Source organism: Vulpes vulpes, chromosome 10, assembly GCF_048418805.1.
Source record: "Vulpes vulpes isolate BD-2025 chromosome 10, VulVul3, whole genome shotgun sequence".
Classification (NCBI taxonomy): Eukaryota; Metazoa; Chordata; class Mammalia; order Carnivora; family Canidae; genus Vulpes; species Vulpes vulpes.
Window position 1 is genome coordinate 30,666,509 of NC_132789.1, and position 15,414 is coordinate 30,681,922.

At 46.4% G+C, this 15,414-nt stretch overlaps 1 long non-coding RNA gene across 1 annotated transcript; it reads right to left on the reverse strand.

The window, feature by feature from the left end:
* Positions 1–1,138: 1,138 nt before the first annotated feature.
* On the reverse strand, positions 1,139–4,846 carry LOC140594327 (uncharacterized). The gene is made up of 2 exons (XR_011995048.1): positions 4,745–4,846; positions 1,139–3,549 (listed from the first exon to the last, which is right to left on the reverse strand). It is a non-coding gene; the product is annotated as an uncharacterized lncRNA (long non-coding RNA).
* Between the last annotated feature and the right edge of the window lie 10,568 nt (positions 4,847–15,414).

Sequence of the window (15,414 nt, forward strand, 5' to 3'; positions counted from 1 at the left end):
CAGGGAGCCCGATGTGGGACTTGATCCCGGATCTCTAGGATCACACCCCGGGCTGAAGGTGGTGCTAAACCGCTGGGCCACTGGGCCTGCCCTCTTATCGGGTTTTGATGGCCGTTGCTTGAAAATTAGGAGCAATTTCTGCAGAACAGATATGATTATAATATTGAGTCTTTCTATTTTTTAGTATTATTGGGGTCTTTATGTTTCTAGTGAAGTTTTATTATTTTATTTTACTTATTTTATTTTTTTAGGGATTTTATTTATTTGACAGAGAGAGAGGGGGCCAGAGAGCACAGGCAGGGGGAGCTGCAGAAGGAGAAGGAGAAGCAGGCTCCTCACTGAGCAGGGAACGCAACGCAGGGCTGATCCCAGGACCCTGAGACCATGACCTGAGCTAAATGTGGACACTTAACCAACTGAGCCACCCAGGTGCCCCCAAATTTCATTATTTTATTTGTAAAGGCCTTGCATTTTTAAGATTTATCCTTAAGTACCTTTTAAATGTGTTGCTATGTAAAGGATAGTTTTTAAAACCACATTTCCTAATCGTTGTGCTGGTGAATATAGAGGAAGCAGAGTTTTCAGTACTGATATTACAGCTCTTTTGCTCCCTTTGATAATCACTAAGCCATGACCTGCCATGCAAGTCCACCTATTTGTCCCTTTCTGACACTCACATCCCCTTGCTGACCTTTGACATGACCTAGGATCTTCAACACCATATTGGAAAGTAGGAGTGATGGGAGGCATGATACAGAAGAAACTTTAAAATAATAAGAGGATGTGATGCCCAACTATATGCTAATATATTTTTTAAAGATCTTTATTTATTTATTTTAGAGAGAGAGAGGGCACACGAGGGAGGGCCTAGGGAGAAGGAGAGAGAATCTCAAGCAGATTCTGCACTGAACTTGGAGCCTGTCACCAGGCTTGATCCCATGACCCTGAGATCACAACCTAAGCTAAAACCAAGAGTCTGATGCTTAACCGACTACACCAGTCAGATGCCCCTGTGCTAATATATTTGACCCTTTCATTGAAATGAATGGTTTCGCAGGAAAAATAAAAATTTCAAAATCTGGATCTAAAAGAAACAGGCATACTTTTTATTGCCCCTTTGCTGTATCTTTTACAATTATTTTCATGCTATCTTTCTCCTTTTATAAGGGAAAATAATGTAGGGTAGCAGGGAAAAAAAGAAAAAAGAAAAGAAAAGACATATCTCTGGTTACAGCCAGGAAAGCATCCGAGGTCTAAATCCTAAAAAACTGTCCTTTTTTCTGTCTCTTTGCACTCTGGTCTAAGTTGGACAGCATTTGTCTTCTTTCATGTTTCTGCCATTGTCATTTAACAAGATGGGCAGGTTGTTTAGCGCAGAAAGCACTTGCCGTTTACCTAGGCATTTGTTTAAACAGAATTTCTTTCTCTTATTTTTAAAATGCAATTTCTTATTTCCATTGCCCTCTTTTCTCTTCCCTGTTCTGTGCACCAAGATGGGCAGCGGGTGCAAATGACATGTCTCCTTCTCTCCTCTGCCCCAGGACCATCCTTCTGTGCAGCACAGGCAGTGTTGGAGGTCCCTTCGTGGAGAGCTGGCCCTAGCCACATCCTGTATGATTGACCCACAGTGGTTGGGAAGGACATGAGTGGGGGAGTTCACGTGTGCAAGGTGGGGCACTTCTTGGGTTTGGGTTAGCAGCGATCCCTATTCACGCCATGTGCTGCCATTGAAAGGGAGTCTTTCTCAAACCATTAGAAGCCACCTCATTCACAGTGGTCTTTGGATAAAAACTTTGGTTGACTTTGCATTCCTGGAAGAATGTGATACCATTGGGGAGAAGTTGGTATTATCATTTTACCTAAAAGTAGGAAGGTAGGAAGGAGCCGCTTATCATTCCAGACACTGCTTAGATACCAGGAAGACATTGAAATGGACTGGGGCATGATCACTATGGTTTGATTGTGTGTGTGGTAAATACAAAACAAGAAAACCCAACATAAAAATAACATTTGCCACCTTAATAATTTTAAGTGTCCAATTCAGCAGTGTTAAGTCTACTTACATTGTTGTGCAACAGATCTTCAGAACCTTTCCATCTTGTGGAACTGAGACTCTATCTCCATAAAACAGTAACTCCCCAATCCCCCTCCCAAAGTCCCTGGCAACAACCATTCTACTTTCCATCTCCATGAGTTTGACTCTAGGAAGCTCAGAGAAATGGAATCATACACTGTGTGTACAGTCCTTTTATGGCTGGCTTATTTCACTGAACCTAATGTTTCTATCAAGATTCATCCATATTGTAGCACATGTCAGAATTTTCGGCCTTTTCAAGGCTGAATAATGTTCCACTGTGTGGGTACACTTCAGTCTTCTTAGCCAATCATCTATCGATGGACACTCAAACTGTTTCCACCTCTCAGGTCTTGTGAAAGATGCCACTATGAATGTGAGTGTTCAGATAGCTCTTAGAGATATATGCTTTTAGTTCTTTTGGGTATATAACCAGAAGTAGGATTCCTGGACCAAATGGTAGTTCTGTTTTTAGTGTTTTGAGGAAACTTCATACTGTCTTCTATAGCAACTGCATTGATTTACATTTCCTCCAGCAATGCACAAAAAGTTCCAATTTCTCCATATTTTTGCCAACACTTGTTATTTTCTGGTTTTTCATAATAGCCATCCTAATGGATATTGTAATGTCTCCTTGTGGTTTTGATTTGTACTTTTCTGATGGTTACTGAAGTTGAGCATCTTTTCATATGTTTATTGGCCAGTTGCATATCATCCTTGGAGAAATGTCTACTCAAATCCCCTACCCATTTTTAAAAAAAATTTTTTTTTAAATTTTTACTTATTTATGATAGTCACAGAAACAGAGAGAGGCAGAGACACAGGCGGAGGGAGAAGCAGGCTCCATGCACCAGGAGCCTGATATGGGATTCGATCCCGGGTCTCCAGGATCGCGCCCTGGGCCAAAGGCAGGCGCCAAACCGCTGCGCCACCCAAGGATCCCCTCCCTACCCATTTTTTAACTGGGCTATTTGATATTTTTGTTGTTGAGTTGTAGGAGTTCTTAATATACTCTGGATATTAACCCATTATTAGATATTTATCAGTATTTCCTCTTATTCCTTTTCAGTGTGTTGAATGTGTCTTTTGATGAACGAAAGTTTTGAAGTTTGATGTGGTCCTGTGTGTCTTGATTTTGTTAACTATATGCCTGCGTGGACTCAAAACTCTGTAGGGGTTCTCTTATTTCTGGTGATGTGTTATCAAGCCAGGGTATCCTGTGATCATATTTCTTGATTTCCTTCCAGCCTGAAGCTCTTAGACTTGGAATTCATGAAAGTTATTCATGGCAAAATCAGTGTTGTTCCTGAGATTTGCCAAAGCAGATTGCCCTCACCTGAGGGAGATGGGGGTTGGCAGCTGGTCCTAGATGTTTTTCTTTCGGATCCATGTGGGCAGTGCAGAGAGAGCCAGATCCTAGTGTCAGTTCCAAAAAAGAGCAAAGCCCCTTTGAACGAGGAAGCATTATTGGTTTGCTGAAAATAAAAAGTAAAGACAAAAAGTTTTGACCAGTAAAAGAGAAAGAACATCTCCAGAGATTGCCGACCATCTCCGTTCAGTACTCAAAGGGCACTTAGAGCCCCTGCTCTGATCTGGGTCCTGGGCTGGGAGCTCTGAGCAGCCAGGGGTCAGAGAGGGTGTGTTGCTGCCTTTGTGTGTTACAGTGCCCCCCCCTCCCCTGCCTTCCCCACACCTGGGGCTGGCCTCACCCCTCGGGCCACCTCCTCTGTCTTTTGAAAACCGCACACAGCCCATGTCCAGCTCATTGGCTGGTGTTGGAGGGCCTCTGTGGGGGTCTTGGGGCAGACCTCCCTCCCCTCTGCTCCCTCTCATCTGTCCATCCAAGCTTGGCCATGCCAGCTGAGCCTTAGTAGAAACAAGAACAGGAAACTGGGAGTTATCTATTCCTTTCTTTTTCCTTCCTTCCTTTCCATTTCTTTTTACAACAACAAAAAGATGGTGAGGTTTTCCTGTGTCCCCTTGCTATGGGCTGAATTGTGCCTCCCACCCTCTAAACTCATCATAACTCCCAGGATTTTTATAACGGGACTGCATTTGGACACAGGGTCTTTATTTTTTTTAAGATTTTATTTATTCATGAGAGACACACAGAAAGAGAGAGAGAGAGAGAGAGAGAGAGGCAGAGACACCGGCAGAGGGAGAAGCAGGCTCCATGCCGGGAGCCCGATGCGGAACTCGATCCCGGGACTCCAGGATCACGCCCTGGGCCAAAGGCAGGCGCTAAACCGCTGAGCCACCCAGGGATCCCCTAGATGTGGTTAAGTTTAAAATGAGATCACATGGATGAGCCCTAATCCCTCCTGACTAGGGTCCTCCTAAGAAAAGGAGGTTGGGACACAGACACGGAGGAAGACCACGTGAGGGGACACAAGAGAATGAGAGCCATCACAAGCCAAGGAGAGAGGCCTCGGGAGAAAGCCCCTGGCCACCACCTTGATCTGGGGCTTCCAGCCTCCAGAGATGAGAGAAATACATTTCTGCTGTTCAAGCCCTGCAGTCTGTGCTACTCCGCTCCGGCAGCCCCAGCGAGCCAGGAAACACCCCCCGGGGACCCCTTCTTTCTCCCAATGAGAACCCCAGGAGTCACTTAGGACCTCCAGCAGCCGCATCCCACTGTCAGCGTTATTGTGAAACTCTCCCAAGACTCACTTGTAATATTGGCAAGCGGTTGTGAGCCGTGAGCCCGGCATCCTGTCGTGAATGGGTACGCTCCTTAGTGAAATGCCACTTTCAGCCCTCGGCTTCCCGGCGCTCTTGGCAACAGCCCGACCTCATGTTCCAAATAGGAAAAGGCGGGTTGATTTAAAGACTTAAGACGTTGTTAGGCGTTACCTTGATTTATGAAAAAATAATATTAACCAGTTGAATAACAATAGCTCACCATTCACCTGCGGCCTGTGAGGCTAATAAAACGGGCACATTAATCTCTATTGTGATGACATCAATTTGTACCAGGCAGTTCTTCCGAGTTAAGAAATGTGTTATGTTGTTCCAAACGTACGTTTGCTTGCTCCGGGATTGTGTTAAGTGGTTCCAAAAAACGAGCGTGTATATTTTCTCTGGGGAAACTCTTGTATATTATTTCAGCTGAAAACATCTCTCGTGCACAATTAACTAATAATCAGGAGGAAAAATCAGCGTTTGTCCTGCAGGCCCAGCCGGACCCTCTGCTGTCGGGAGATGTGGGAGACGGGCCCGTGGGGGCGGGCGCTGGGGTCCCATTCTTTGGGGCTGGGCGGCCGAGCTCGAGCACTGCCTGGGGAGGAAGCGCGGCTGGGGGCCGTTCCTGTTTTGTCTCGCTGGGATCCAAAGGTACGTGGAAGCCTGTTCCCGCACTCAGCGGAGAGGCCCCGGGCACAGCCGCCCAAGCTGTGCGGCCTGGAACTCTTGAGGAAACCCGCTCAAAAGAATGACTTCATGAGAGGAGAACGAAAATCTGCTGGTTTTTCTTGTTTTTCTCATTTCCCAAGGGAAAGCTAATCTGGAGAAACACAGAACCTCAGGAGGCCAATAAAACGGGGCTGTAGGAGAAGTGAGATTGTTTCATTGTTGTCACCGAGAACTCAAGTTTGTTTTTATTGCTTTTCTTTTTTCCCTTCAGGAAAAGCACTGGGTTAAGGGCCCTGATAGATTTTTCTTGCACCCCCTGGTTCTGGCTTTCCCCCCATTGTTCCAGCTGCCTTTTTATCACCGAGATCTGTGTCAAGTTCAATGCCGTGCTTGTTTCATGTACTGGTTCCCGCCGCTGGGCTGCCCGGGGTTCCCCGCGAGTGGCCCCGTTACCATGCTTTCGGGTTGCAAATGGCCCTGAGTGGCCTTGAAACCAGCTCAGCGGGGTCGGCGGGATGGCAGCGTCTCCGGACTGTCCCCTCCGAGTTTCCCAGCCCCGCCTCGGGCGGGCAGGTGGGCAGGTGTACAGGCACCTGCCATGGATCAAAAGCCTGTCTTTGCACTTGTGGGTGCCTCAGTGGTGGGGTTCAGAGAGGTCCAGCCTGCTGGGTCTGAGTGCTCCGGCTGCCCCCTGCATCTGGTCATGAGAAGCCACTTACTGTACAGAAACACACAACCAGAGGCAGAAATGACGTAGCATCGCGGGCTGGGGGCACTGCCCTGGAATGTCACGATGGAGGCAGGGGACCTAGAGCATCATGCAGAGAGCCGAAACGCCTTCATGTGCAAGAGGGCAGTTCAGCGTGTGGGAACTGGGTGGAATTCAATAGTGGGGAAGTCTAGGCAAGGAAAGGAGGGAGGAGGCAGGGGGTGTGGGGTCCCCATCCCAGATGGAGCCGTCCAGTTAACTGGAGGGAGCAGGGACCTAGCCCTGAGCCCTGGAGTTTATTTGCAGGGCTAGTGGAGGCAGCCTCCTGTCCTGCTCGAGGAGGCCTGGGAAGATTTGATTCTAAATTGGAGGATGGCGACATCTGAAACAGAGGCCTAGATGAACGATTTGGGGGTCTCAGCATGTAAATCCCTCTGTAACTGCCCAGAAATGAGTCATCCCGGAGCGCCTAGGTCCTCCACTGACAGGGAGCCCAGAAAGGCCCCTCCTGTGTCTGCCTGAAACCCCCAGGCAGACCCTTGTCTGCCTGACCCTTGTGTGTGTCTGACGCCCAGACCTCGTGAGACGGCTCTGGGCAGCCCCACCCACCATCTGTCCCAGGGTGAGCTCTAACACACCATTTGAACTGTGTGGAAAGTTAAATTCATCTAGAAGGAGCATATATCACATGAAAATGCTGTCCTTGTTTGTGGTAGTCATGATTGTCAGCAATGCTCTGCTTCTGTTAAAATGGGATTTTCTTTTAATCTTGGGAGAAGAAAGATACCACATCCTCCCCAGCTGGTGTGCTGGGGCACAGACCCGTCGCAGTGTCTTCTATCACTTGGGGCTCTTGAGAGTTCGGGGATCTGCTGGGCAGAGCCTGTGCTTGGGCGGAATGAGGCCACGGCGCTCCAGGAATCCCACCTGGGTTGGGACTGTCTTACCCAAACCTTTAACCTGCCGATACTGAACCACTGCTCCCAGGGAAAGTACAGCCTCATGAGCCACTGGTCACAACATTTCATTCATCATCAATATACAACGTGCACGTTTTGGTGTTAAAGACACTATATTGAGGGGCACCTGGGTGGCTTAGTTAAGCGTCTGCCTTCAGCTTGGGTCATGATCTCAGGGTCTGGGATCAAGCCCCGCGTCCGGCCTCCTGCTTGCAGGGCATCTGCTTCTCCCTCTCCTCCGTGCTCATGCTCTCTCTCTCAAATAAATAAATAATTTTTAAAAAAGTTCTAAAGACTATATATTTTTAAAAGATTTTATTTATTTATTCATGAGAGACACAGGGAGAGAGAGAGAGAGGCAGAGACACAGGCAGAGGGAGAAGCAGGCTCCATGCAGAGAGCCCGATGTAGGACTCGATCCGAGGTCTCCGGGATCACACCCTGGGCCAAAGGTGGCGCTAAACTACTAAGCCACCCGGGCTGCCCTAAAGACTCTATATTGAATATGTATTGTTAATTCTTTAACATTAAACTCACAGCCAACAGGGCTACCTTGGGCTTGAATGAGGCTCATCTAACATGTATTTTCTCATGCCAGGCTCATCCCAGCCTTCTTGTGAATAGGGACACCGGACAGCACCTCACCTGCAAAGTAGAGACAGCAGGACCACCTGAGGCCAAACAAAATATGACAGCATGTAGAGGCAGCAGCAGGTGCCCACCGGACTGCCTCAGCCCACCCCCAGAGCCAGGCCTGGCACACTGGCCACACGAGTGGGTGCCAGCAGGCCCCCAGCACCAAGGACTCCCAGGTATGTGTGTTGGGGGGGCACAGGCAGCATTCATGACACACCCCTGTGGCACACAGCCTCCTGTACCCTGAACCAACATGAGAGCCTGAATGTCACACCCACTGGCCTGGCTTGGCGGAAGCACCTCCCGATGAGGGTGTGGCTGCTTTTCCTGTTTTCTCCAGGCCAGGTGACACCGCAGAGCAGTGGAGCAGGATCCAGAGGGATGATTTGGTCCAGTCCAATTCTATTTTCCTTCTAAAGATACAGCGCATGTGGGGGCTGGTAGCCTCCGAGACCCTGCTGGGGCAGGAGCGCACTGGGATCTGGCTGTGACCCTCTGAGGCTGTCCAGGAGAACCGGCCACGGAATGGGCCAGGTCTCTTCCCTGCTCACCTGTTGCTTTACCCCCACTTTCCTCCTGACTGCTGAGCCCCAGCTGAGAGTCTCAGAGGGAAGCTCTGTGCTGCCGCTGGGGGTCCTGAGGGGCTCCTGCTCCTGTGCCTGGAAGATTGCTGCTGCCAGCAAACTCACTACAGATGAGCCATCACACCTGCTCCCATTCCCGTCACCTCTCCTTGGCCCCATGGTCTAAGTGGGGAGTGTAGGAGGAGGGGGTTCTCCAACCTGGAACACTGTCCCCCTGGCATGCAGGACCCCCCCTCCCTGGAGTTTGCTATCCTACTGACCGTCACTGTGAGAGCATGCACACAACTGACCTCCCAACCCAGGCTCTTGGAAGGATCCTTCCTTTCCCAGCCTCCTGGTTCCTTGCAAGTGCTATAGGACAAAGCAGTCCTTAACCCCTTGGGGTGGGGGTGGAGCATGAATCCCTTAAGTAGCTTGGTGAGCCCTAAAGAACCCCTAAAAGTGGTCTACATTCATAGATGGAAGAACTGCTAAATCTTGGCTCAAGGTGACTGAAAATAAAGACGCATTTTGTTTCCCCATCCACCTTTGTGGACACCCTGAATACCCTCCATGGGCCCAGCTAGGAAGCCCTGGGACAGGCATGTACAAACATATCGATGGTCCCAAGGTGTGCACAGCCACCAGGGAGAGGCATTTGCAAAGTGTGGGCTCTGCAAATGGAGCCTACCTCTTCTAGCTCCCAGACCTGCCTCCTGTTTCACTTTGCTCCAGACTTTGTCTCCACTTGGGGTTGGGACCAGACTCCAGGAGGCATGACACACTCTGGGCTGGGTTTTCATGTTTGGTCAGGGTTAGAGCCCATGCTAGCTATAGAGCCTTTGATGGGGAAGGGGACAGAGCAGACCCCAGGGTGAGGGGGGCAGGGGGCAGGGAAGCCTAACCTGCAGGCGGAAGGCATGTGAGCACTACCGCAGCACGAGGGCACCCCAGATAGGCTGCAGACCAGTCTTCACCCCTCCACTGTGGAAGATTCTGTCCTAGAGTTGAGAAGACTCTCGTGAGGTGGGTGTGATGCTCCTCCAATGGTGGGCAAAAACCTTGGGACCTCTGCTTCTGGTCACCTGCCTTCCCCCAGACCTGTAGAGCATCTTTCCATGCTGGGACACCAGCCTCTGGGTCTGACGGTCCCTTCCTGATGGGGCATCGCCTTAAGAGGGGTACTTTCTGTGTACGGTTGTTTTCTGGCTAAGGCAAAAAAAATACGTAACAAAACTTATCATTTTAACCATTTTTAAGTGTACAATTCAGTGGCATTAAGTACATTCACACTGAGCAGCCGTCAGCACCATCCATCCCCAGAGCTCTTTCAACCTGCAAAACTGAAGCTCTGTCCCGTGAAGCCCTAACTCCCCACCCTCCCCCAGCCCCCGGCAGCCATGCTTCTCTTTCTGGGTCTATAAATTTGACTCCTCTAGGGGACCGCACATACGTGGAATCCTCCAGTATTTGTCCTCTGTGTGTGGCTTGTTTCACTGTCCCCAGAGCCCATCCTTTGTCACAATCTCCCTCCTTTTTAAGGCTGAGTAATGTTCCAACGTGTGGATAGACAATATTTTGTCCATCCATTGCTCTGTTGGTGACAGTTGGGTTGCTTCCACCTTTTGGCTGCTGTGAATCTTGCTGCCATGAGCATGGGTGCAAGGACGGGTGCTTTCAGACGTTTGAAATTTTCCTGCTTCTATGAATGTTACCATTTAGATTTTTTTTTTTTACACTTGGAAAGGGTTTGGCAGTGACCCCGAGTCATTTTAGTCCCATGGTTCCACAGTTTTCTTCATGTTCCCAACACACTTGGTGGCCCGGGGGACCGGTGGGGGGACCTGTGTGCTCACTTGGACCATGGCATCAGCAGCAGCCAGTGCTTCCATCATCTCAACAGGCAGAGACCAGCCAGACCGAGGGGTTGTGGAGGCTTTAATCCCAGACCCTGAGAGGAAAAATCAGCCAGATGGCCTCTCATCTTATGAGAGGTGTGTGCAAACCTGACTGCCCAGGATAGAAATCAGGACTAGATGCAACTCCACCCAGCCCCCCAGTCATCGGCTGGCCAATGGCCCTCGAGTGCACGGCAGAGAGCTGGTTAAGGCCTCCACGATCTGGACAGTGTTGAGAGGTGGTACCCAGGAGCCCTTGGTTAGAGAGGATGGGTGCCTGTGGGGCACCAGGGAGTTGGAACAAGAGGTTCCCTTTCTTGGCCTTACTGCTGGAGATTACCACTTGAATTCACTGGCTTCTCTGAATCCTTCTAGAATCTGTCCTGAGTCTCAGGTCTGATCTTACACAGAAGGGGCCTGGGGATGTACAGTTTTCTCCCCTCACTGAAGAGAGGAGCAGGGCCCACCCTAGTGGTGCTGGGTGAGCAGGGCGCAGCGAAGAGAGGGAAGCTCAGAGCACCTGGCCTTCCCGGGCTGAGGAGGGCGGGGTCGCAAGGCCACCACCCAGGGCCTGGGCTCTGTGTCTGCGGGCGCCCACTGCCCTCTAGCGGTGCGATGGAGGCAGGGTGCTGTGTTTGGGATCGTGCTCCCGGGAAAGGCGCGGCTGCTGAGCCATTGCAGGCAAAGCCCGGGATCCTCCCGTCCCGCACGGTTTCAGTACACGCCTGAGTTTGTACGTGTTGTGTCAGGTGCTGTGCGCATAGGAGATGAATTACACACGGTTACAGGCTGAGTTGTGTCCTCTGAAAAGTCGTATGTCCTAACCCCCAGTACCTCGGAATGCGACATTGTTTGGAGATGGGGCCTTTATTTTTTTTAAGTTTTATTTATTTAAGTAATTTCTACACCGGATGTGGGGCTTGAACTCACAACCCTGAAATCAAGAGTCACAGGCTTTTCCGACTGAGCCAGCCAGGTGCCCCTGAAGAAGGAAGCTTTAAGGAATTGATTACATTCTTCTCAAGTTCATATGGAACATTCTCCAGGATTCATACTCTATGAGGCCATAAGACAGGCTTCAATAAATTTTATTTTTATATTTTTTAAAAGATTTTATTTATTTATTCATGAGAAACACACAGAGAGAGAGAGAGAGAGAGAGAGAGAAAGAGAGAGAGAGAGAGAGGCGGAGACAGGCAGAGAGAGAGAAGCAGGCCCCATGCAGGGAGCCTGATGTGGGACTCGATCCCAGACCCCAGGATCACACCCTGGGTGGAAGGCAGATGCTAAACTGCTGAGCCACGCAGGTGTCCCCTTCAATAAATTTTAAAAGATTGAAATCACACAAAGTATCTTCTCCAACCACAACTGAATAAAATTTAGAAATCAATAATCCAAAGGAAATTCAGGAAATTCACAAGCATGTGGAAATTAAACAACACTGAACTAAATAAACATTGGGTCAAAGAAGAAGTCATAAAGGAAATTAGAAAATACTTTGAGATATATTGAAATAAAAATACAACATACTAACGCTTACATGATACAGCTAAAACGGTGCTGAGAGCGAAATATAAAGCTCTAAGCACTTATATTAGGAAAGAAGAAAAAATTCAAATCAATAACCAAAATTTCCACCTTAAGAAACTTAAGGAACTTAAAAACTGGAAAAGAAAGAGTAAACCTAATGCAAGTCAAAGGAAGAAAATAATAAAAATTAGAATGAAAGTGTATTAAAAAGAACAGAAAAACATGGGCAGCCCGGGTGGCTCAGCGGTTTAGCGCCACCTTCAGCCCAGGGCCTGTTCTTGGAGACCAGGGATCAAGTCCCACATTGGGCTCCCTGCATGGAGCCTGCTTCTCCCTCTGCCTGTATCTCTGCCTCTCTGTCTCTGTGTCTCTCATGAATAAATAAGTAAAATTTAAAAAAAAGAATAGAAAAACAATAAAGAAATCAACAAAACCAAAAGTTCGTTTTTTATGATTATCTTTTGCTAGACTGACGGAGAAAAAAGGGAAGACACAAATTGCTAAAATCAGAAATGAAAGAGAGCTCATCACTATCAACGTTACAAAAATTTAAAAGACTGGAAAGGGATACTATGAACACTTGACTGCCACGGTGTGCAGAATAATGTCAATGTCATAACCCCTGGAGCCCATGAATATGTTACCTTATGTGGCAAATAAGATTTTGAAGATATGACTAAATTAAGGTTCTTTTTTTAAAAAAGAAGTTATTTATTGATTCATGAGAGACACACAGAGAGAGGCAGGCTCCCTTCTGGGAGCCTGATGAGGGACTCGATCCCAGGACCCCAGATTTCCGACCTGAGCCACAGACACTCAACCACTGAGCCACCTGGTGCCCCTAAGTTAAGGTTCTTGATCTGGGTGGGTCAATGCAATCACATGGATCCTTATCAGAGAAAGGAGGCAGAGAGTTAGAGATTTGAAGATACTACACTGCTGGCTCTAAAAGAATACAAGTGGCCTTTGAAAATTGGAAAAGGCAAGGGAACAGATTGTCCCTCGGAGACTTCAGAAGGTATGCAGCCTTGCTGACACCTTGATTTTAGCTCTGCAAAATTCATTTCAGTTACCTAACCTTAGCATCTCTATAATATTAAATTTGTGTTACTTTACGCCAGTAAATTTGTGATCATTGTTTCGGTGCAATAAGAAACGAGTATATATGCTAACACATTAGATAACCTTAGATAAAAAAGACACATTTCTAGAAAGCTAGAAACTACTGAGACTGACTAGAGAAGAAAAAAGAATATCTGAGTATACTTATGAGTAGAGAGATTCAGTTGTTAATCAAAAATTTTCCATAAGAAAAGCCCAGGGCCAGATGGTGAAACTGGTGAATACTACCAAATATTTTTTAATTGTTTTTTTTTTATTTGTTTTTAATGAAGTTCAATTTGCCAACATACAGTATAGCTACCAAATGTTTAAAGAAGGTTTACCACCAATCTTTTCAAACTCTCCCCCCCAAAAAATTGAAGGGGAGGGGACACCCCCAACTTACTCTATGAGGCCAGAGTTATCCTGCTTGCAGGACCAGACAAAAACATCACAAGAGGAGAAAACTACAAGCCAATATCCCCTATGAATCTAAACATCAAAATCTTTGACAAAAACTAGTGAATCAAATCCAGAAACATCTAAAAAGGATTATATACCGTGACTAAGTAGTCTTTGTATCAGGAATGTTGGTTCAATAATCAACCGATGCAATAACCATATCAATGGAATAAAGGACCAAAGAAATGCATGACCATCTCAACAGATGCAGAAAAAAGCATCTGATGGAATCCAGCAAGCTTTTATATTAAAAACAAACAAAGTAGGAATATAAGGGAACTTCCTCAACCAGATCCTCACAGCTTACATCCTAAGGCTGAAAGCTTTCCCTGAGGATCAGGAACAAGACAAGGCCGTTCTCTTTTGCTGCCGTATCCAAAATTGTGCTGGAGGCTCTAGTCAGGCCAATTTAGAAAGAAAATGAGGGACACCTGGGTGGTTGAGTCAATGAAGCATGTGACTCTCGATCTCGGGTCTGTGGATTTGAGCCACGTTTGGTGTAGAGATTACTTAAAAATAAAAGCTTAAAAAAAGAAAGAAAGAATGAAATAAAAGATTAGAAACGGAAAAGTGAAACTATTTGCAAATAACACGATCTCATATCTAGAAAATCCTCAGGAATTAAAACAATTAGAGCTAATAAACTACTTCAGCAATGTTGCAGGATATAAGGTAATATACAAAACTCAATTCTATGCCTACACACTAAAAACGAGCAATATGAAAATGAAAGTAAGAAAACGGTTCCTTGTACAATAGCATGAAAATAATACAATACTTGGAATACATTTAATCAAAGAAGTGGTCTTGCACTTGTACCAGTGCTCTTGTACAAAACATTGTAGAAGAAATTAGAGAAGACGTAAGTAAATGGAAAGACATCTTGTATTTGTGGATTAGAAGACATAATATAGCAATGGCAATACTCCCCAAACTGATTTACAGATCCAGAACAATGTGACTTTGTTGAGGAAATTGACAAGCTGAGCCTAATATTCAGGTGGAAGTTGAGGGATCCCTGAATCACCAAAATAATCTTGAAATAGAAGAACAAAATTGGAGGATTCCTATTTCCTGATGTCAAAACTTATTACAGAGCTGCAATAATCAAGGTTCTATGTTATTGGCATAAAGATAGACATATAGGTCAATGGCATAGAGCCAAGAATCCACAAACAAACTCACACATTTATGTGCAAATTTTTGATAAGGGTGTCAGACAATTCAGTGGGGGGAAAGAAGACTCTTTACAACAAATCATGCTGGAAGAACTAGATATCCACTTTCAAAAGAATGAAGTTAGACCCCCATCTCACACCATATACAAAAATTGACTCAAAATTGATCAGCACTAGTAAGAACTAAACTATAAGATCTAAAGTAAGAACTTAGAACAAGGGTAAGGACTAAAACTGTAAAACTGTTCAAAGAAAACGTAAGTATACATCTTCATGACTTTGAATTTGGCAATGGTTTCCTAGATAAATCACACCAAAAGTACAAGCAACCAAAGAAGAAAATAGACAAACTGGACATCTTCAGAACTTCAATACTTTCGTGTTTCAAAGGATACCACCAAGAAAGTGAAAAGACAGGGGTGCCTAGGCGGTTCAGTACGCTAAGCGTCTGACCCTTGATTTCAACTCAGGTCATATCTCAGGGTCATGAGATTGAACCCCACATTGGGCTCAGCACTGGGTGTGGTGCCTGCTTGGGGTTCTCTATCTCTCTCTCCCTCTACCCCCTAAAAAAAGGGTGAAAACACAACCCCCACAAGATGGGAGAAAATACTTGCAAATTATATGTCTGATGAGGGACAGGTATCTAGAATGTGTAAAGAGTTTTTACAATCCAACAATGAAAAGCCAAATAACCCAATTTAAAAATAGGCAAAGGACTCGGATAAACATTTCTCCAAAGAAGATATAAAAATAAGTACATAGAAAGATACTCAACATAATTAGCCATCAAGGAAATGTAAATCAAAGCCACAATGAGATAGATATGATTTCATACCCACTAGGATGGCTATAATCAAAAAGATAGACCATAACAAGTACTGCAAGGACATGGGAAATGTGAACCTTCCTACGTTGCTAAGGAGAATGTAAAGTGGTGCAGCTGCTGTGGA